The sequence below is a fragment of the Bos javanicus genome, chromosome 10, assembly GCF_032452875.1.
Source record: "Bos javanicus breed banteng chromosome 10, ARS-OSU_banteng_1.0, whole genome shotgun sequence".
Classification (NCBI taxonomy): domain Eukaryota; kingdom Metazoa; phylum Chordata; class Mammalia; order Artiodactyla; family Bovidae; genus Bos; species Bos javanicus.
The window spans coordinates 88812862-88835678 of record NC_083877.1 but is presented as its reverse complement, the minus strand read 5'-3'; positions in this window follow the sequence as shown (position 1 = coordinate 88835678).

Here is a 22817-nt window from a genome sequence, read left to right as displayed (position 1 = left end):
CTGAAGAATCCCAGGGACGGGGAGCCTGGTGGGCTGCCGTCTATGGGGTCGCACAGAGTCGGACTTGACTGAGGTGACTTAGCAGCAGCAGCAGCAGCAACAAAGTTTCAGTCAAACTAATCATTCATGCATTTATTCATTCATTCAAAAATATGCAAAGAGCACTTGCTACGTGCCCTGCCTCTGCTAGGCACTGAGAATACAATGCATTTAATAGTCACAATAGCACAGTTCTGGTACACCTCTAAGTTCCTTACATACACAAATATATTAGCCTGGGAAACAAGCCTGTGAGCTAGGTTCCATTGTCATGAATATCTTGGTCAGATAAGTAACTTGCTCAATGTCATAAAGCATCTGGTCGCGCTGGAATTTGAACTATCCAGTCTGGCTGCAGAATATCTGCTCTTATCCACCAAACAATAGTGTCCAAGGACTTGCCCTATCATTCCCAATATCTTTGTTGCAGCAATGAATTGTATTAACTTGAGGCCACAACAGATTGGACCTGTGTCACTAACTCCCCTGGTCTGAACTGTTTTGCTGGCTAGTCAAATGGAGGCTTATACTTTGGCTTCATGAGAAGTCTGCCATAAGAGACAGAACACACTGTCCAGAGTATCCACTCCCCTTGGTATTTCTTGTCACACAAATCAATGGACTGTCATTCTCTCAATTGTGTACATTCATGTCAATGAGCTTCACAGGCTGACAGGTCAGTATCTGGGGCTGCAAGTTTGAGAATCAGTGTAAGCCACAGAGACTTCAACTAGGAAATGCCCCTTGAATAGCTGTGTGCCCTTGGCCAAGTTACCTGTCTGTGCCTTGGTTTCCACAACTATGCAATATGGATGATAACAGTATCTCATAAAATTGTCTTAAGGATTTAATGAAATAGTAAATGTAAGGTGTTTAGCAAACGCCTGCTGCTGCTAAGTCACTTCAGTCGTGTCCGACTCTGTGCTACCCCATAGATGGCAGCCCACCAGGCTCTCCCGTCCCTGGGATTCTCCAGGCAAGAACACTGGAGTGGGTTGCCATTTCCTTCTCCAATGCTTAAAAGTGAAAAGTGAAAGTGAAGTCACTCAGTCGTGTCCAACTTTTCATGACGCTGTGGGCTGCAGCCCACCAGGCTCCTCCGTCCATGGGATTTTCCAGGCAAGAGTAATGGAGTGGGCTGCCATTGCCTTCTAGTAAAAAAAAAAAAAGTATTTAGTATTTAGTAAGTGCTAATTAAATGTTTGCTGTTATTTATTTAGCACTTACTAGTATCAAGTTTTTCAACCAAAGCGAGAAAAAACATGTAAGCAAGATCATGCCTATTCAATTCTATGCCAGGCTAGAGGAGTTCGGGGAAGAGGCACTTAAGTTAACCAGCAAATTTCAGAGAGAAAGCATTATTTTGAGATGAATCTTGAGGATTGAACCAATAGGTGAAGAATGCAGGAAAGAATATGCCATCCGGACAGAGTCAACAACTTAGCAGAAACACAGAGGACCTTTGTGTGCAAAGTATATACACATAAATAAAAACGTGTAAGCACAATTTCCCCTCATGCATGTATGCTGCCGCTGCTGCTGCTAAGTTGCTTCAGTCGTGTCCGACTCTGTGCGACCCCACAGACAGCAGCCCACCAGGCTCCCCCGTCCCTGGGATTCTCCAGGCAAGAACACTGGAGTGGGCTGCCATTTCCTTCTCCAACGCATGAAAGTGAAAAGTGAAAGTGATGCAGGTATACCCACGTACAAATATCACCAAAGAAAATTCCAACAAAAATTCCTGCAGCACAAGATTTTCCAAAGTTGTTTCAGGCGCTGAAATATATATGCAATGTGGATTTCATATATACTCACTTCTAGGCAAGTGAATGGCAACCCACTCCAGTATTCTTGCCTGGGGAATGCCATGGACAGAAAAGCCTGGCAGGCTACAGTCCACGGGGTCGCAAAGAGTCGGACACGACTGAAGCGACTTAGCAAGCAAGTGACAACCTCAGTCCTAAAAGAAACTTAAGGGGGAAAGCATCTATCCTGTCCCTACATACATTAGAAATGGAATTCTCTCCCAGAGACTGGACAGGCTTTAGAGAAGTGGGCCCTCTCCCCCTATACCTGGGAACTTGTTAGGAATGCAGATTCTCAGCCTCACCCACACCTACAGAATTAGAAATTCAAGAGGTGGGGCCCAGCCACCTGGGTTTGAGAACCACTGCTTTAGAGAAATTTGCCAAGAACGAAACACAGATAAAAGCAACAGCCGTCCAAGCAACAGCTCCTGTGAAGAGCTGGGATCCCTGTTCCCAGAACCAGGCTCAACTGAACACAGTGGCTAAACAGCTCAAGCTCTGTACACCCATTGCCTGGGTCTGAACCCCAGTTTTGGTGCCCGATGACTGCTACTTCCCTTCACCACTGCATCCTCATTTGCAAAATAGAGATAATGATTCCTGCCTCAGAAGACTGTTCTCAGACTCTGTAAGACTTATAAGGCGCTGCATAGAGCAGCTCATTGAGTGACAGGCCGTTTGCCTAAAGGGAACTCAAGCCCACTCAGCCTCTGCAAGAGTGATAGCATCTCTATGAGCTCTGACAGCTTTTGGAACAGCAGTCTTCAAGTTGGGGTACACAGGCTCTTGGTTTGGGGACACGGATAGACTTATGAGGATCCATTTTCAAATCCTCAGTTTTCCTACAGACTCTCCTGCTGGGAGCCAGCGTGAGGAACTCTGCCCATGGCAAAGGTCGTGAGGAAGGAGGCTCAGCATACACAAAGGCAGGATCGAGCCTCAGGAGTCCCCCTGGAAATTCTCGAGCATCTACCCCCAAAACCAGAGTCTGCCTACTTTACTGCTTTGTGGTCTCACCTACACCTCTGACTTTACCGGGGGCTGTTCCCCACCACCTCTCTCTGAAAAAGAGTTAAATTACAGCTCCAGTTAATAAAGTTCCTGGGCGTGACAAGAGTGTTTTAGTTCACAACCATGAGAGGCATGAGATGTTCTAAACTGTCTGAATACAGATTCCTTTGAGCAGTTAAAAGATTGATTAGAAATTGTATTGGTGAAGGGTTTTTCACTTGTTGGGCCAATGTTTGCTGCTAAGTCTCCATATCCCTTACCTGCTGTGTCCCTGGCAGTGTATTGATTAATATAATTGGTGTAAGTAGTAGCTTTAATATTTGTAATCTTGGACCCTTGAGTTAATTCTTTTTCTTGTTATAGCCCACCACACCTTTGCCCTGTAGGAATGCAACTTTATCTAATGCTTTTGGAGGGTGGCGCCTGACTTATCACCTTTATTTTTTTTTTTTTTTTTTGACTTATCACCTTTAGAGAAGAATAAGTTTTCTGAAGAAAGGGTCTTAAAATGTTAACAGGCCTCCGGGCCAGAAGATGATGCAAATCACCTAAACTTTTGCATATGATAAGTTTGCAGGAAGAAAGCCTAGCTTACTGCATGACTCTACCCCTTCCCCCATTATCCTCTATGCATAACTTAAGGTATAAAAACTACTTTGGAAAATAAAGTGCGGGCCTTGTTCACCGAAGCTTGGTCTCCCCATGTCGTTCTCTCTCACCTTCTGGCTGAATTATTCAGCCTCTTTTCTCCACTGAATTTCCTCACTGAGCTATCCTTATTTCAGCCTCCTTTCTCCACTGAATTTCCTCACTGAGCTATCCTTATTTAACCACTCTTTATATCCTTAATTAATGTTTAATTAAGCAATTGTTGGAGAAGACAATGGCAACCCACTCCAGTACTCTTGCCTGGAAAATCCCATGGACGGAGGAGCCTGGTAGGCTACAGTCCATGGGGTCGCTAAGAGTCGGGCATGACTGAGCAACTTTACTTTCACTTTTCACTTTCATGCATTGGAGAAGGAAATGGCAACCCACTCCAGTGTTCTTGCCTGGAGAATCCCAGGGACAGAGGAGCCTAGTGGGCTGCCATCTATGGGGTCACACAGAGTCGGACACGACTGAAGTGACTTAGCAGCAGCAAGCAATTGTTTCCTGATCCTAGCGGATGCCGTCCCCACTTCAAATTCCCTGGATCCACCAGGGCTGGACCCCGGCACTCTCCTAAACTTGTGCAACTGGGGCATTAGGCAAGTTCTCCTCCCTATTTTCCCTAGTTCTCTTTCACAGCAGCCCTTCTCCCAGCAAGACAAACGGCTTCCTCATCCCAAATCTTACTATGATGTATCCTGGAGCACAAACTTCCAGCCAGGAGGTAGGAAATAGAAATACTGAGGTTGTGCATGTCTCTAATAAGCAGAGAAAATCCATTTGCAAGAGAACAGCTCAAATGACTGGTTGCAAGTTATTTTCCAAGTCAGGTGTTTTCTACATAATCGAAGGAGGACCTAATTGAGCTGTCAGCTGATAGATTATTAAAAATAATTTCCGATGACAGGCCACTATGTGATTTTTGATATACAACTTGGAAGTAGTTCAAATAATTCAAAGGTAATAATATTCCTTACGTTCCCATTTACTTACGTGAATGTGTTCAGCACTTTCATCTTTATTTTAATTGAAATATAACATTACACTAGTTTCAGGTGTATAATGTAAGGATTCAATACTTGTAAATATTGCAAAATGACGACCACAATAAGTCTACTTAACATTCGTCCACACTTGTGTCTTAATAAACAAAAAAAAGGCTTGCAATTGATGCCAAACTGTTTCATTCAAGCAATAAGTAATATTCATACACAGATACATGATACAAGTTTTTATTTTTTATTTATTTATTTTAATGAAAGTGAAGTCGCTCAGTCATGTCCGACTCTTTGCGACCCCATGGACTGTAGCCTATCATGCTCCTCCGTCCATGGGGTTTTCCAGGCAAGAGTGCTGGAGTGGATTGCCATTTCCTTCTCCAGATGATACAAGTTTTTAAAATCCCACCCATCTCACGGCAGATACATTTGCAATGAATTTTACTTCTGTGTTTAATAATTCTATATCAAAAGGTATAATATATTTATGTTGCTTTTCTCAATTATACAGTATAATAATTTCAATGATAATTCAATACAGAAGAAATGTTTTAGTACTTAAAGCCTTTTAGTCACATGAAATGTTTTAAATTGCTGTTTCAACCTCTATGTATGTTTTTGTTGCAAAGAAGCATGATATAAGAAGCAAGAAATCAACAAAGCAAACTTTCAAGCCTAAAAATATATTACATTAGAATAAAATTCTGTGAGGAAACTGGAATGAAAATGTGAGTACAAAGAAAAAAAGAAAAGATGTAAAATTTTCTAACTACTAAAGGAAAACTCATTTGCAAATTTTAAAACAGAAGACAGTAGTATCAAATCAGTATGGTATTTAGACTGGAAATTTTAAAAAGCAATATAAATGTTTATTTTAAAATTTCAATATTAACTACTTACCAAAAATTATATTCTTCGTAATTTTTTATATAAATTTATAACAAAAACTGCAAATACCAGGTTAAAAATGTACAAGCAGGCACATTGCCTCTCAAAATGTTTTCAGGGGCTATACAGAGAAAAAAATGTGAAGACTTCTGCTCTGGAAAATCACCTCTTCATTATGGTCCTCTTTCTTCAACAGGTGAACGCATTAAATAGAAATGACATTCTCAGTGCTATGTTGGATGCTAAGAAGCATTCCAGAGAAGTAATCATCATTATCTCTGTTTTCAGTAACTCACTACCTAGTTGAACCAACCAGAAAAAATAATGCAAAGCAATTAAGGTATGTGGCAGACACTGGCCTTGCCCACGTGGTTCTCGTGGTCTCTGGTGTCCTTGCTAAGCAAATCCAGACTGTGTTTAGAACAGCATTCTGTCAGATAAATGCTCATTTTTTTCCAGCCTCTCTTCCCATCAGAGTGGCCATGTGACAAAATTATAATTGGTGAGACATAAGTAAGGACCTGAGGCTTCTGGGAAAAGTTTAGCTTTCCTAATAAAACCATATACATGAGGCAAACTCTGCCTGGCCTTTCTTCTTCCTAACTTGAATGCTGATGCAATGCCTGGAGCTACAGCATTTATGCCAAAACTATGAGGCAACAAGCATGAGGAAAAAAGGTAACATTAAGGATGGCAATATGAACGTACGGAAAGATTCTGGGTCCCTAATGGCACAGCTGAGCAATGAACTAACGCCAACAAGAGCCTACCTCTAGATCTCACTTCATTAAATACAGGTATACACGTATTTCAACTGCTATAAACCAGTACTAGCTGGATAGCCCAGTTACTTGTACCATATAACAAGCTACTCTAAAACTTAGTGACATTAAAATAAGTCATTTTATCAAGCTCACAGGCAGCAGGTCAAGAATTCAGACAGAGTCCATCTGCAATGGTTTGTCTCTACTCCACGGTATCTGGGGCCTCTCTTGAGAAGGTTCAACCAGGTAAGTGACTCAAATACCCAGGAACTAGAATAACTGGACCTGCAGAATCCAATTCCAAGAGTGCTTCTTGACTCACATGTCTGGTACTCAAGCTGGAAGGACCAAAGACTAGGCTCACGTGGGACTCTTGACCAAGTGCCAGCACACGTGGCCTCTCCCTAAGCTTTAGGCTTTTCACAGTGTTAGAACTATTACTGTGTTCTAAGAGCAAGCATTCCAAGAGGCCTATGTAGAAGTTTCATGGATTTTTATGATTCAGCCTCATGTAGGAATCAGTGTCATTTCTTCATTATTCAATTGGTCAAAGCAGTTATCAAATTCAAGGAAAGGGGACAGAGATGCTAGATCTCAGTTGGAGGTCTATCAAAGAACTTAAAACCTATTTTTTTTTAAAACATCACATTGGTTGAGGTTTTTTCCTTGTGCCTTAAAGCATTTCTAAACTGATACAGTGGAAAAGAAAACAACATGGATGCAAAGTTGAACAGTTCAGTTCAGTCGCTCAGTCGTATCTGACTCTTTACAACCCCATGGACTGCAGCACGCCAGGCCTCCCTGTCCATCACGAACTCCCAGAGTTTACTCAAACTCATGTCCATCGAGTCAGTGATGCCATCCAACCATCTCAGTACAAGTAGGTTATTGAACTCCAAGGAGGAAGAGATAATGAGAGATGTAGTTAAGAAAGCCTTCATTATAAATGCTGATGGAGGGCCTCTAAGTGCACAGCCCAGAATAAAATGCCAAGAGGATTGCATAAATCAAGACTCCACATCTATCCTGCATGCTAGATAAATCTCAGTCTGCTCTTCTCAACCAACATGGCTTTGAAAAATCCTAGCTGAGATTTAGTTTGTGTATCAGCAAAATGGAGAGCATATGCCAAGGTTATGCTGAGACCTAAATAAAATAGAATGAGAAGGGCCTAGCATGGTGCATGGCACTCAGCAAGTGCTCAATAGTGAAAGTGAAAGTCTTAGTTGCTCTGTCATGTCCAACTCTTTGCAACCCTGTGGACTGCAGGCCCCAGGCTCCTCTGTCCATGGGATTCTCCAGGCAAGAATATTGGAATGGGTAGCCATGCCTTTCTCCAGGGGATCTTCCCAACCCAGCAATCAAACCCAGGTCTTCTGCATTGCAGGCAGATTCTTTACCATCTGAGCCAGCAGGAAAGCCCAGTAAATGCTGTGCATATGTTTATTCATTCACCAAACTTACCCATGTGTGAAAATCGAATGAGTATCTACCACAGGATTGGCGTAGAATTAGAATTCCCCAAACATAAGTCAGAGCCCCGAAACCTTCCCTAAGGACTCAGCAACTTTTACTCACGGTTATGTAATGCAGAGCTTAGATGACGTGGACCACTTTTCTGGAGGGGAACTAAAGCAGACTAGAGAATATCTTCTGATGTCCAGGCAATGTCAAGCCTTTTCCCTGCAAAGTCCATCCCCACCAGTGCTGCCGATTTGGAAAAACCTATAGCATTTCTCATGAGAGGCCAACCATTCCAATCTGGGGTAAGTTTTCTAAATATTAGATCTGAATTGATTTATTGTATCCCTAACTGCATTGGGCCACAATCTTCCCGAATGGATAAAATCAGACCTTCTATTTTTTAGCAGTTGGCTCATTCGGTCCATTTCCTTACTATAAATACCTGAGTGCACTTGTTTTAAAGTAGAACTCTTTTGTCATCTGATTGTCCCAGTCTAGATTAGAAGGGGATCAAGGAGAGAGAATGAAAAATGAGACTGAGGACAGAGAGAGACTGCATTGCTATGCTCCGCTCAGCAGTCATTTTCACAGTCTTCAAGACCCATAGCTGCCTGGATGCAGGAGAGAGTGGAGAGGTTCTAGCCTTTCTCCGCATGTTAACCTTAAGAAGTTGATAGCTGTTTGGGACTTGATGGAGCCATCCCCACTCTTTTCTATCATTTTATCCACTGAAAGTATCCTTTTCAGAATCCCATGCCCCAGTCTCCCTACTCATAACATACGGACACTAACCCCAGCCTCTGAAGTAGGCCAACAGAGGCTTTTACTGGTCTTAATGCCCTTGAGTGAAAATAAATTATCATAATATCTCATACCCTTCTCCCTGGAGTCTTGAAGAAGGGGACACTGAGCTCTCAACAAATACTGCTCAAACTCTTACTGATCTCAAAGCACTGAAGGGACATAGGCCAGAGTCAGAATAAGGAGTGGCTCTGCCAGGCACCAGCGCAGAAGGAAAGGTATGCCAAAACATCACCGGATGCTGGTATGTCGCTGGAAATTAAGGAGGAGGAGGAAAACTGCAAATTTCAAAACTCTTCTCGGGAAAATAAAAGGTGTGTTTAAAGAAATAATGTAAAATGATCCTGAAATTGTGGCTAAGATCCCTGAAGGCCATGATTTCAATAGTAAATATTTGTCATTTACAGTAGCTAATATCTTAATATTCTCCCTATTTTGAGGTTTCTACCAGCAGCCCTTCTTCTCCATTCTTTTTTTCACTATCCCAGTTTTCAACTCCTCTTCCAAATTAAAGTTGAACAAACATTTTGATTGAACAAATATATTGATTCAAGGGGGCAGGGAATTATCAACCAAAATTCCGATATGTCTCAGTCTGGACACTTCCCTCAAGGATCTCCAACGGTTATGAAAACCCATTTATCCAAGTTTCAAGCACCAAGGAAGCACTGTGGTCCCAAAAGCAGCCAATGGGAGCAGAGCCTCCTGGTTTCTCTCAGATGAAATGCAAATGTGCCTCAAATAATAGAAAAACTGGCTTAAAACTGAATATTAAAAAAACTAAGATCATAGCATCCAGTCCCATTACTTCATGGCAAATAGAGGGGGGAAAGGTGGAAGTAGTGACAGATTTCCTCTTCTTCAGCTCTAAAATCACCGCAGATGGTGACTGCAGCCATGAAATCAGAAGACGTTTGCTTCTTGGCAGGAAAGCTATGACAAACCTCGATAGTGTGCTGAAAAGCAGACATCACTCTGCCAACAAAGGTCCATATAGTCAAGGCTAAGGCCTTCCCAGTAGTCATGTATTGTGAGAGCTGGACTATAAAGAAGCACTGAAGAATTGATGCCTTCCAATTGCTAGAGAAGACTCCTGAGAGCCCCTTGGACAGGAAGGAGATCAAACCAGCCAATCTTCAGGGAAATCAAACCCGGAATACTCATTAGAAGGACTGATGCTGAAGTTGAAACTCCAATATTTTGGTCATCTGATGCAAACAGCTGACTCATCAGAAAAGTCCCTGATGCTGGGAAAGATTGAGGGCAGAAGAAGAAGAGGGCATCTGAGGATGAGATGGCTGGATGGCATCACCGATGCAATGGAAATAAACTTGGGCAAACTTCAGGAGATGGCGAAGGACAGAGAGGCCTGGTGTGCTACAGTTCATGGGGTCACAAAGAGTCAGACACAACTGGGTGACTGAACAACAATAATTCATCAAATATTTTCAGAAACAATTCATACATGATGATCAAGCAGATTTTATCTCAGGAATGCAAGGTTGGTTTAACATTCAAATATCAATCAATGCAATTCAACATGTTAACAAAACAAAAAAGAAAGAATATAATTATCTCAATAGACCCAGAAAGATTAGTAGAAAATTATTCATAATAAAAGCTCTCAGGGCTCTTGGAGCTGAGGAAAGGCGACACAGACATGGTAACTGTGTCACTGCCTCCACCACTCCTCTGACACCCCATCCCTAGTGTCCACCACCACAGAATAATCATCCAGATCTACCATTCTGATTGAGCAATCATAGATGAATTTTCCAAAATAGAGAAAGTTGGAGAAGGTATCTGTGGAGTTATGTGTAAGGGTAAACTACAGATCAAGTGGTAACTATGAAGAAAATCAGACTAAAACGTAAAGAGGAAGTGTCCCCGTGTTACAATTCAGGAAATTTCTCTTTTAGAACAGTCACCCAATATAGTCCACCTTCAAATGTGGTTACGTAGGAATCCAGGTTACATCTCATCTCTGAATTTTAGCTCTATCCCTCCAGGTCTCTTCATGGGTTCTCCACTTGTTAACAGTTATCTGCACCAAATCCTACAATGGACTGTGTTTTGTCAGCCTAGGAGAATTCTTCACAGAGATTTAAAACCTCAACCCTATCGATAACAAAGGAACATTTAAACTAGTTTATTCTGTTTTTTCCCAGAGCTTCTGAAATGTCTATTAGAATATATATACATGAGGTAGTGACTTCCCTGGTGGCTCAGACAGTAAAGCGTCTGTCTACAATGCGGGAGACCCAGGTTCGATCCTTGGGTTGGGAAGATCCCCTGGAGAAGGAAATGGCAACCCATCCAGTATTCTGGCCTGGAGAATCCCATGGACAGAGGATCCTGGTAGGCTACAGTTCATGGGGTCGCAAAGAGTCAGACATGACTGAGCAACTTCACTATATACATGAGGTAGTAACACTCTGGTATAGATCTCCAGCACTACTAAAGTCAGCTCACTGCTCAACTCCAGGTGACATTTGGAGTACAGACACCATATAGAGTTAACAACAAAGAAGCCACTTTTCCATGTGAATTCAGAAGCTGATCAAGTCTTCAAAACATTCAGAGCTTTGGGCACCTCAATATGAAGTGCGGCCAGAGCAACTTATAAGAATATATGACTATAAGACTGTAAGAATACATTTCCCAAGTGAAAACGAGGAAGCCTACCATAATAAAGCTATAAATCTAGTATTGATAACAAAAAAAAAAAAAGAGAGAGAGAGAAAAAATTTTAAACTCCTCGGTAAATTAAGAACAGAAGAAAACTTCCTCAGCCTGATAAATGACATCTCAGAAAAACCCACAGCTAACATTATACTTATGGTGAGTGACTGAATGACTTTCCTCTTAAGATCAAAACAAGGCAAGAATATCTGTTCTCACCATTTTATTCAATGTTATACTAAAAGTCCTACCAATAAGGTAGTAGAATACACAAAAAGTATCCAGATTTGAAAAGGAGAAAAACTGTCTTTGCCACAGATTACAGGTTGCATATGTAGAAAATTCTAAAATATCTGCCAAAAAGCTAATTTTTAGAAAGGACATGGAAAACAAGGTCTCTCTTTACATATGTGTATATTTGTGTATGTGTATATATACATATCTATGTGTTTGTGTGTGTGTGTGTGTATATATATTGGAATTTCTAAATGGTAAAAACAGAGTGTTAGAAATCAAAACAAAATAGATACCATTTTTTTTAACTCCTGTAGTAGTTCTCAATTGCTACATAATGAATTATCAAGTTATCAGCTTGAAACAACAAACACCTATTATCTCACAGTTTCTACAAGTCTGGAACCTGGGAGAAGATTTAACAGGTTGCCTGGCTCAGGATCTCTCAGGAGGTTGCAGTCGAGATGTTGGCCAGGGCTGCAGTCATCTGAAGGCTCGACTGGGTCTGGAGGATCCACCTTCAAAATCATTCATTCATGGCTTGTTAGTGGAGGCCTCAATTCCTTGTTCATGACGGCATCTGCCCTTCACCACATTGGACCATCAGGTAGAGCTGTTCTCGTATTTTCCAGAGCGAGCAATCCAAGAGAGAGCAAGGAAGAAGCCGTGTTGCTTTTTTACTGCCTACTCTCAGAAGTGGCGTTCCATCCCTTTGCCGTATCCTGTTGGTCACACAGACCTGGTGCACTGCATGTGCGTGCAGGGGGTACTGTACAAGGGCATGAATACTGGCAGAGAAGGAGCAGAGGGCCAGCCTGGGCGCTGGCTGCCACAAACACTACTTGTGACAGCACCAAAAAATATAAAACACTTGTGGATAAATTTAACAAAATATATGCTAAACCTCCACACTGAAAATGACAAAATACAGAAAAAGTTAAGACCTAAATGAAGGAAGTATATACAACGTTTACAGATTGTTGGATACAGATACAATATTATTAAGATGTTTAATATTTTCCAGTGTATTGGGATTCAATGTAATCTCGGGGGTTTTTTAAATAGAAATTGATGAACTGTTAATAAAATTTGTATGTAAATGTTAAGAATTTAAAATGGCCAAAACAACTTTGAAAAAGAAGAACACAGTTGGAGGACTTACCCTACCTCCTATACTACATCCAAAAACAACATAAGAACCACATTTGGCTCTTACTGCTTTTGGATTTATCATTAACATAGGATCGATGAATAGATGGGTGGAATAGAATAAAAGGTCCAGAAGCAGACCAAATCATATACGGCCAATTAATTTTTGACAAAACTGTCAAAGCAATCCAATGGGAAAGGATTTTAAACAATTGTTGCTAGGACAATTGAATATCCCAGGAATAAGTATACTTTGAACATTGCCTTACAGTATAAACAGAAATTAACTTAAAATGATCATTGGTCAAAACTTCATTGATGATTAAAGAATATACTAAAAAAAAAAAATAAAGAAAGAATATACTATGAAGAAAGATAGTCTCTTCATTAAGTGATGCTGGAAAAACTGGACAGTTACATGTAAAGGAATGAAAACACAACATTCTCTAACAGTACATACAAAAATAAACTCAAAATGGATTAAAGACCTAAGTGTAAGACCAGGTACCATAATAAAAAATTCCTGGAGGAAAATATAGGCAGAGTACTCTTTGACATAAATTGCAGGAATATTTCTTGGATCTGCCTCCTAAAGTAAGAAGAAAAAAAAAGCAAAAATAAACAAATGGGATCTAACTAAACTTAAAATCTGTTGAAAACCATCGATAAAAATATGACCTACTAAGTGGGAGAAAATATTTGCAAATGATATGACCAATAAGGGATTAATGTGCAATATATACAAACAACTCATACAACTCAAAAAAAAAAAAAAAAAAAAACAACGGGCAGAAAAACTGAATAGACATTTTTCCAAAGAGGAAATGCAGACAGCCAAGAAAAGATGCTCAGCCTCGCTAATCACCAGGGAAATGCAAAGCAAAACCATAATGAGATATCGCCTCACACCTGTCAGAACGGTTGTCATCAAAAGGAACACAAATAACAAATGTTGGTGAGAATGTGGAGAAAAGGGAATCCTTGTACACCATTGGTGGAGAAGTAAGTTTGTGCGGCCACTGGTGAAAACAATATGGAGGCTTCTTAAAAAACTTGAAACAGAACTACCATATGATCCAGCAAGCCCACTCCTGGGTATATTAATATATCCAAAAACCCAGTAATTTGAAAAGATACATGCCCCTCAATGTTCACAGCAGCATTATTTATGATTGCCAAGATAAGGAAGCACCCTATGTGTCCATCAACAGAGGAATGGATGAAGAAAATGCAAGATAAACACATACTCACAATGGTATATGACTCAGCACCCAAGTCCTTGTCTGAGGCTTTCTTTCAAAGAAACCCAAACCAAGACATATATACACTGTTTTTATCTGCCATGTTGCATCTCATATATACTCTGCTGTTTTGGATGTGCCACAGTTTTTATAACCATGCCCCCATCAGTGGTATCTCAGGTTGTTTATAGTCTCTTGCTATTGTAAACGGTGTTTTTCAAAACATCCTTTTTCACGTATCTTTGTAAGTTAAATCTCTAGAGATGGAATGGATAAAGCAAAGGGTGCGTGATAGTCTTATATAGGAAGCATCCCTAATATGATTCACCTATAAAATCTTACCTGTACACATAGCTTTTCAGTCATAAATCCAGGGTGTAATGATGCACAATTCTCCCTATCAGAGTTGATGCAAGACTGTAGTCCAACATCCTGAGGCCCCCTCTACTCAACTCTTTAGCCACCTTTTCCTTAGATCAACCTGTCCTCTCACTGTGAACAAGAGGAGGCCTGAGACAGAAAGTGTAAGAACATAAGCCAAAACACAGAGAAATGGAATCAGAGGGAAAATATACATAAAACCACTCATCGATTGCCAGGAAGTTTAGAAAGAACTCTCTTATTCCCAGGCTTCTCCAGTGGCTCAGCAGTAAAGAATCCACCTGCAGTGCAGGAGCCACAGGAGACGTGGGTTCGATCCCTGGGTCGGGAAGATCCCCTGGAGAAAGGCGTGGCAACCCACTCCAGTAGTCTTGCCTGAAGAATCCCATGGACAGAGGAGCCTGGCGGGTTACAGTCCATAGGGTCACAAAGAGTCGGACACAACTGAAGTGACGTAGCACATACACACTGTTATTCACCAGAGTAAAGAGCACTGGACTTGGAGTCAGGGAGTTCTAGATACTCTCAGCCAAAGCAAGTGGTGTCCTTGAATAAGGTAGTCTCCATTTGCCTCAATTTCCTCATTATTAAAATGAAGAGGTAGGCCTGAGTAATTATTTCTGGAACCTTCCTCATCCTGATATTCTGATTTCTACAATCTGGGCAGCTTGTAGAAATGGCTCCCGTATTTACCAAGGTGTCAGCCCAGCCACTATCTGTTTAAAACTCCTCTCTGAACCACAGGCAGAGGATGGGAAATACAGGCATACCTTGGAAACAGAGCAGGTTTGGCTCCAGAACACCATAGCATAGCTAATATCACAACAAAGCGAGTCACACAATTTTTTTTTTATTTCCCAGTGCATATGAAAGTTATGTTTATGCTATAGTGTAGTCTATGAAGTGTGCAATAGCATTATGTCTAAAAAAGCTATGTACATACCTTAATTAAAAAATACTGTCTTGCTAAAGAATGCTAAACATGATCTGAGCCTTCAGCAAGTTCTAATCTTTTTGCAATAGTAACAGCAAAGATCACTGATCACAGAGCACAATAAGAAATACAGCAATAATGAAGAAGTTTGAAATATTGTGAGAATTGCCAAAATGTGCCCAGAGTCAGGAAGCGAGCAAAAAATGGCACCAATAGACTTGCCTGATTCAGGGTTGCCATAAACCTTCAATTTGTAAACAAATAAAACACTTTACCTGCAAATAAATACCAGTAAAAATGGCATGTGCCTACACTGTGTGAGCTGTGTATCACTGTGTGAGCTTTAAATCACAACCAAAATGCAAATTCCTCAAAAACAAATGCAAATATCCCTAAGAATAGGACACATTTTTGTGTATAACCATCGATAGGAGCAGATTTCTGCAGAGCGCATTTTGGAAACAATGTTTTAACCCCCACGAGCAGCTGGAGCTCAGGCTTTAGGGTCAGAAGGACCCGAACTCAAATTCTAGTTCCTCCATACGTTAGCTATGTGTCCCTGACTAGTTCCGTAGGAATGAGGCAAATAATGCCACTTTTTCCAGGTGCTGTGAGAACTAGAAGAGATGTTAAATAGTAAACTTGTACCTAAGGTTGAGTGTTAGATTCCAAATTCGTGGTAAGAAAAAGCTAAAACCCAGACAAAGTGACTGACTTGCATTTGGGGGCCATGTTAAGCTTTGTCACACACACAGACACACACTAACACACATTTATAAGAGCTGTATATTGAGACAATACTTGCTATAAACAGAATGCTTGTCCCCCTCCCCACTTATATATTAAATCCTATGCCCAAGTGTGATGCTCTTAAGAGATGCGGCTGGTTGTGGGTGGCCATGGCCTGCAACGGCTTGAATCAGGGCTTCAGTTCTGGGCCAGAGGTTGAAGTCAGGCCACTGCAGTGTGAGCACTGAATCCTATCCACTAGGCCAGTGGCCAGCAACAAGGCCTTGCCCATTGACTTTGTAGAAATAAATTTCCACAAAGAGATGGAAAGTAGTGACAATAATCAAGTGTCTATTACGAGAAAAAAGAGTCATGGTCTCATGGTAGTTTGAATCACTTACATGGGGCGTTTCCTCTGGGCTTCCTCTGGCCAATCATCTTGCCTTGTGGGCTCTGAGTCCATATTTAATTAATCCCAAGGTCCTCCCCTGTGTGCACATGCATCTCTCAGCCAAAAGGGATTCTAACGAAGAGGCCTGTAGTAGTAGACGTCACCTAACAGGGTGGTGCTCCCTCCCTTTTTGACCCCCAAGGAGCCTTTCCGTGCATGTGAAGTTGGGAAGGTCTCCTTGATCTCAAGAACGATAAATACGTGGTCTATTCATCTCTCATCTGGGCAGTGCTCATCTCCTCTTCACTCCTGCTATTATCTTCATCTTGGAGTATCTGTGCATAGGGGACCAACCCCAGCTGCTCAGCCTGGGGCCCATCGATCTCCTGCTTCAAGGCTGTTAGAAGGTGATGAGTCATGAAGGTGGAGCCCTCATGAACCGGGTTAGTGCCCTTACTAAAGAGGCTCCAGAGAGCTCCGTATCCCAGCTGCCATGTGAGAATGCAATAGGAAGATGATCCCCTATGAATCAGGAAGCAGGTTCTCATCAGACACCAAATCTTCCAGAACCTTGATCTTGGCCTTCCCATCCTCCAGAACTGTAAGAAATAAGTTTTTATGTACAAAGCACCTAGTCTATGGTATTTTTGTCATAGTCCAAACAGACTAAGATAATACTAATCAGTTCAGTCGCTCAGTCATTTCCAACTCTTTGCGACCCCATGGACTGCAGCACGCCAGGCTTCCCTGTCCACCACCAACTCCCAGAGCTTGCTCAAACTCATGTCCATGGAGTCAGTGATGCCATCCAAACATCTAATCCTCTGTCTTCCCCTTCTCCTCTTGCCTTCAATCTTTTCCAGCATCAGGGTCTTGCTATATGCTAATCTTTCACCATTATTTAATAACTTTATCTCACAAATTTAACAACTAAATTTTGTTGCTATGATTATTTAGGGTATTTTCCATTTCTATTTGTAAGAATGAATTATCTCTATATACTCATCTTTGACAGCCTCACTTAATAGATCCTAAATAGATGTCAGAAGCCGAAAGAGTAATTAGGCTTGTGCACAAGACACAAGCCCCAAGTTCATCTAAACAGTATTTGCTGAGCTTCTAGAGGCCAAGCACTGTCCAGGCACACTTCCATATCTTCCAATACTAACAGTGCTGCCCCAAAAGGGCACCTGTGCCTCTTTTTATACAGAGGATGTGGCTTTGTCCTATAAATTAGACTACCAATAGAAGACAAGAGCTGAGGTTTAGATATTACTGCATCTCAGCCTCAATGGGCCAGAAAGCAAGAAGAAACTTCAGAGAAATAAAAGGAGAGGACAGAGCAATCTGGAATACAAAGGATCCCAAACTGAATATGGTATATCCTGTTTCCTCCAGTCATCAGAACATGAGAGTCCAGCCACCTGGATACCGTTTCAACATAATTTATTCAACTCGTCCACTATTTACTGAGCATCAATTACAGCCAACTATAACTCAGCTGTCATTCACTGAAGCAGACGAGAGTAAGGGTTAGGAGTGCAGGCTCTCTCTTTAAAGACTAAGGTCAATCTATAGGGAACAATCTGCAGGATAATAAGAAATTGAAGTAAGGTGGAAAACTGCAGCAAAAAGAGGAGAGGATATATATGCTTGTTTATGCACTGAGCATTTCTGGAAGGATTCATAAATCCTGCTGAAAGCAGCACTCCTTCTGGCCATGGGGCAGTAATAGGAACCGGGTTACCCTCTTTCCTTATTCATGTTTTTCTTTTTTTTTCCATGACAAAAGGAAATAACAGTTTAAGACATTGTGCAGCAGACAGTGCTGGAAGAGTTGCTGCTGGCTAAGAGAAGGGAAGCCTGGCATGCTGCAGTCCATGGGGTCGCAAAGAGTCGGACTCGACTGAGTGACTGAACAACAAGAGAAGGAAAAGGAAGGAAGGGGCCGTACAGTTGCCCCAGCTTACTGCTAGGTGGTCCTTTCCAGGTGGAACCTATGGCCTCCCTGAGCTAAGGAGGCAGAGATTGTATCGGGGTGTCCACATCAGCTAGATTGACAAGGCAGGGTGTCAGAGAAGAGAGAGCTCCTGCAACTTGCAGAGGGATTCCCTCTAGTTACTGCCCGAGAACTGGTCAGTACATGTGTGAGAAGCTACTAGAGGTTGAGAAGGAACAACTGCAAAGCAGTAAGTCCAACAGCTTCTCAACTTCACACCCAGCTGGAACTAGTTTGTGTTCCTGCCAGCCCAAATGGAAAGATCTCATAATAAACTGGGCATGGGGTACAATCCTTGGAAGTGGGGACATATTAGATCTAGACGACAGACTATTCTGGACCAGCATAATAAAGCACAGAAGTGATGACACCTCCTGGATGAATGATTGCAGGGAAGAAAAGGGGAGTTGAGGACCAGGGTCAGGGCTTGAAGTATAGCTTCCTGTTCACTGTACACCTTTTTTCACTGTTTGGAATTTTTACTGTGTATATACATTCCTTTTAAAAAGCTGTTTTTTAAGAGGGAAGGCTCTAGTGTCAGACTGTTTGAGAATCAGGCTCTATCTCTTGTAAGCTGATTAAACTCAGGCAAATCACTGAAACACTCCAAGCCTCGGGTTTCTCGTGGATGAACTGAATTTTGTCCTTTTGTTTCAGGTGGACATGACCATCCCTCAGTTCCAGAGAAGGGCATATTACTATGATCTTAGGTGCTGGGGTCTCTGGGGTGATTAGATCATGAGGGTGGAGCCCTCAAGATTGCAGTTAGTGCCCTCACATAAGAGCCCCTGGATTTGAATAAAAAATTGAAAAAGAAGAGATACATGTATATGAATAACTGAATCACTTTGCTGTATGAGGCTTTGCTGTATGAAACTAACACAACATTGTTAATAAACTGTTTCAGTGTAAAATAAAAAGTTAAAAAAGTAAAGCTAGTTTGTTAAACAAATTTGATTTGTTAATGAAATCTAAGTAGTTTAAATCTACCTTTAGCTGAATTATTACTAATCGTAGTTTTTTTATTTCTGTAAAGCAACAGGTCATATATATTATTATGACTGGATTTACTTAAAGCAAATACAAATTATCTGATGATTAAAAGAGAAAGAGAGAGACACTGGAGAGTCCCTTCTGCCATGTATGATTATAGCAAAAGATGAGCATCTAGGAAGTATAGACACAGAATCTACCAGTATACTGATCTTGAACTTTCAGCCTCCAGGACTATAAGAAATAAATTTCTGTTATTTCTGACCAATCACCACATTTCATGCCCCTGGGATAGCAACTAAATCAAATTAGTCTAATAACAGTAGTGTCCAGACTTTCACTGAAAATGTTGGGAAAGAGATGCCATTAATTTCAGGATTTCTCAGGGTTGCAAAGCTCCTGATGGTTATTTTCAGGGCACTAGCTTGAGAATGAAACCAAGACAGAAGAAAACAAAGCCAAGAGCTGGAGAGAGATACTGTCCTGGTGATGTCATTTGAGCACAAGGATCCAGTGATGCCTAATGCCAATTTCTGTCACTTGCAGTCAGAAGGCGCCTGACAAATTCAGTAGGGATCATTATTCAATTAATTCCACATGCACTGAGCCCAGATGAGGTGCCAGAAACTGTGCCAAGAGCTAAGCATTTGAACATGAGATCCTTGTCTTTAATAAGTTTAGGATCTAGTGGAGGAGACAGACATGCAAATTGACAAATTGCTAGGATAGAGATATTCCCAGGGTGCTGTGGATGAGCATCTAGACCATCCTGGGAGGAGGGGTTAGACATCCAGAAAGACTTTGTGAGGAGTGATCCCTAAACGAAGCCTCAGTGGATGCCAAAGAAGTGGTCAGAAGAAGAAGGGAGTAAGAGCATTCTAGACCAAGAGGGAAGTGAGAGCAGATGTGTCCAGACATGAGGGATCAGCGGAGATAGATGAGACTAAAGAAATAAGCAAGAAAAAAAATCATGAAGCACATTGTACATCACACTCTATGAGTTTGGATTTTGTGTCTTCATCACTGTGGTATGCCATTTGAAAACTTAATACAGGGGAGATATATGATCAGATTTTTGTGTGGAAAATAGATTAGAAGGCAAGACAGATAAGGAAAATCAATTAAAAGAATGAGGGAGTAATCCATGCTGGATATGCTGAGGGCCTGAGTTAAGAAAACAACAAAATTCTGTAAAGCTATTGTCCTTCAATTTAAAAAATTAATTAATTAGAAAAAGAAATTAGGAAGAGGGATGGAGAGAAGCAAAAGAATGAATTTGAGAAGTTTTACGGAGAAAGAATTGACTGGACTTGATGCTGAAGGATAATGTATTTCACTTTGGATCATTAAAATAGAAATAATAGTTAACAATTTTATAACACTCCCCACCAAGTCCTGTTCTAGGTGCTTTACACAAATTAACTCACTCAATACTGCTATTTCTCATTTGAACATTTTAGGCATTTGAACATGAGAACCTTGTCTTTAATGTTATGGCCTAGTAGAGGACACAGACAAGAAAAAGGACAAATTTCTAGGATAGAGATATTCCCAGGGTGCTGTGGGTGAGCATCTAGACCATCCTGGGAGGAGGGGTTAGACATCCAGAAAGACTTTGTGAGGAGTGATCCCTAAATGGAGGAACTGGGTCCCTGAGAAGTAAAATAACACCTAAGGTTACACTCTCGCAAGTGGTATAACTGCAGCCCCAATATGGGCAATGTAGGACCCACACCTGTGCCATTGACCATGCAAATGCTCATTGTTTACTATTTAGGGGAAAAGTAAGAGGAGCTGGCCAAGAAAATAAAAATAACTAGGAGACAGAGGGAAGCCTGGAGAGCTCATTGTCACAGAAAGGAGGAGGTGAATGCCTGTTTTTTACTTCTGTGGTAATTAAATACCCATCACGCAATTGGAGGACGACAGTCTGGGCTTAACCAAGAAGAGACTTTCACAGTTCTGTAAAACAGGTGTTTTCATATCACCAATTTCTAGATGTGGAAACTGAGGCTTGGAGCTGTCAGGGGACTCCACAAGGTCACTCAGCTGGTAAGGGACCCAGCCATTGCTCAGACCTGGCCATCATCTGCACGCTAGGCTGGGTCCACCAGAGTGCTGTCCAGGTGCCCAGGGCTGTATCAGGGTGGGAGGGGAGCACGCAAGCATGGTCACATCCCTGCTCCCAGTGGGTTTGTAATCTTGTTGCTCAGATGAGGCTATAACAAACGAAAACAGAAATATCATGAGAAGGCAGCATAGAGGTGTGTACCTGGCTAAATGACAGACTCTGGGCAGCTAGGGCTTCCCTGGTGGCTCAGCTGGTACAGAATCTGCCTGCAATTCGGGAGACCTGGGTTCAATTCCTGGGTTGGGAAGATCGCCTGGAGAAGGGAAAGGCTACACACTCCAGTATTCTGGCCTAGAGAATTCCATTGACCATATGGTCCATGGGATCGCAAGGAGTGGGACACGACTGAGTGACTTTCACTGGGCACCTAGAGCAGGTGAGGAGGCATCAGAGAGCTGATGGACATGGGTTGAGTATTGAAGGACAGGCTGAGTATAATCATGGGAGGATATGGGGCATTTCCAGGGACGGGGCCCTCACCTGGGCATTCTCAGGGAGCGACAGGCATCTGTTGTTTCCACCTGGGCAACATCCCTGCTCTGTTCTTCCATTGTCCTTTGAAGTTTCCTCCCCTCTGGGAATCCATGTGGTTTGAATAGGCCTGACCACACCACCCCCTCAGACTCCAGGGGCGAGGTTTTGATGGCAGTGTAGTCAATCACTGGGCTTCATTTCTCCCAACTCAGCAGTCTGAACCCCATCCAGCCTTACCCCATCTCAGGTGTGTGCTGGAACTTTGAGAGGAAGAAACTCTCTTCCTAAGACAGCTGGCTCTAGGAATGATATAGCTTGGGGATGCTGGGGGGCCACGTTCTATAGAGGTCTGCCTAGACACACACTGAGAAAGGGGGACAGGAGAGAGAAAGAGCTGACGATAAGGTCTGGGCTCCTGGATCCAGCCACGCCTGACTGCAAACTAGTAAATTCCCTCTGTTGTTTATACCAGTTTGCCTTGGGGTTTCTGTCCCTGGAAGGTGAAACAGGTCTGACTGACACAGACCTCCGGAGGTGACAAACTCCAGGAATCCAAAGTCGGGGTCTGTCTACCTTCTCTGAAGAACAGGAGTTAGACAGGAAGTATAGTAAGTTAAGTCCATAAAAGAGACAAGGCCATGGGCCTCTGCAGAGGGGTGAGATCGCTATAGACATCACAGAAATGGCTTTAGTTTCAAATGTGTCTCAAAAGGTGGATAACGTTTCACCACCTGGCATTTGGGGGAATGCAGCACAGAAGGATGGAGAAGGCAATGACACCCCACTCCAGTACTCTTGCCTGGAAAATCACATGGACGGAGGAGCCTGGTAGGCTGCAGTCCATGGGGTCACAAAGAGTCAGACATGGCTGAGCGACTTCACTTTCACTTTTCACTTTCATGCACTGGAGAAGGAAATGGCAACCCACTCCAGTGTTCTTGCCTGGAGAATCCCAGGGACAGGGGAGCCTGGTGGGCTGCCGTCTATGGGGTCGCACAGAGTCGGACACGACTGAAGCGACTTAGCAGCAGCAGCAGCAGCACAGAAGGAAAGGG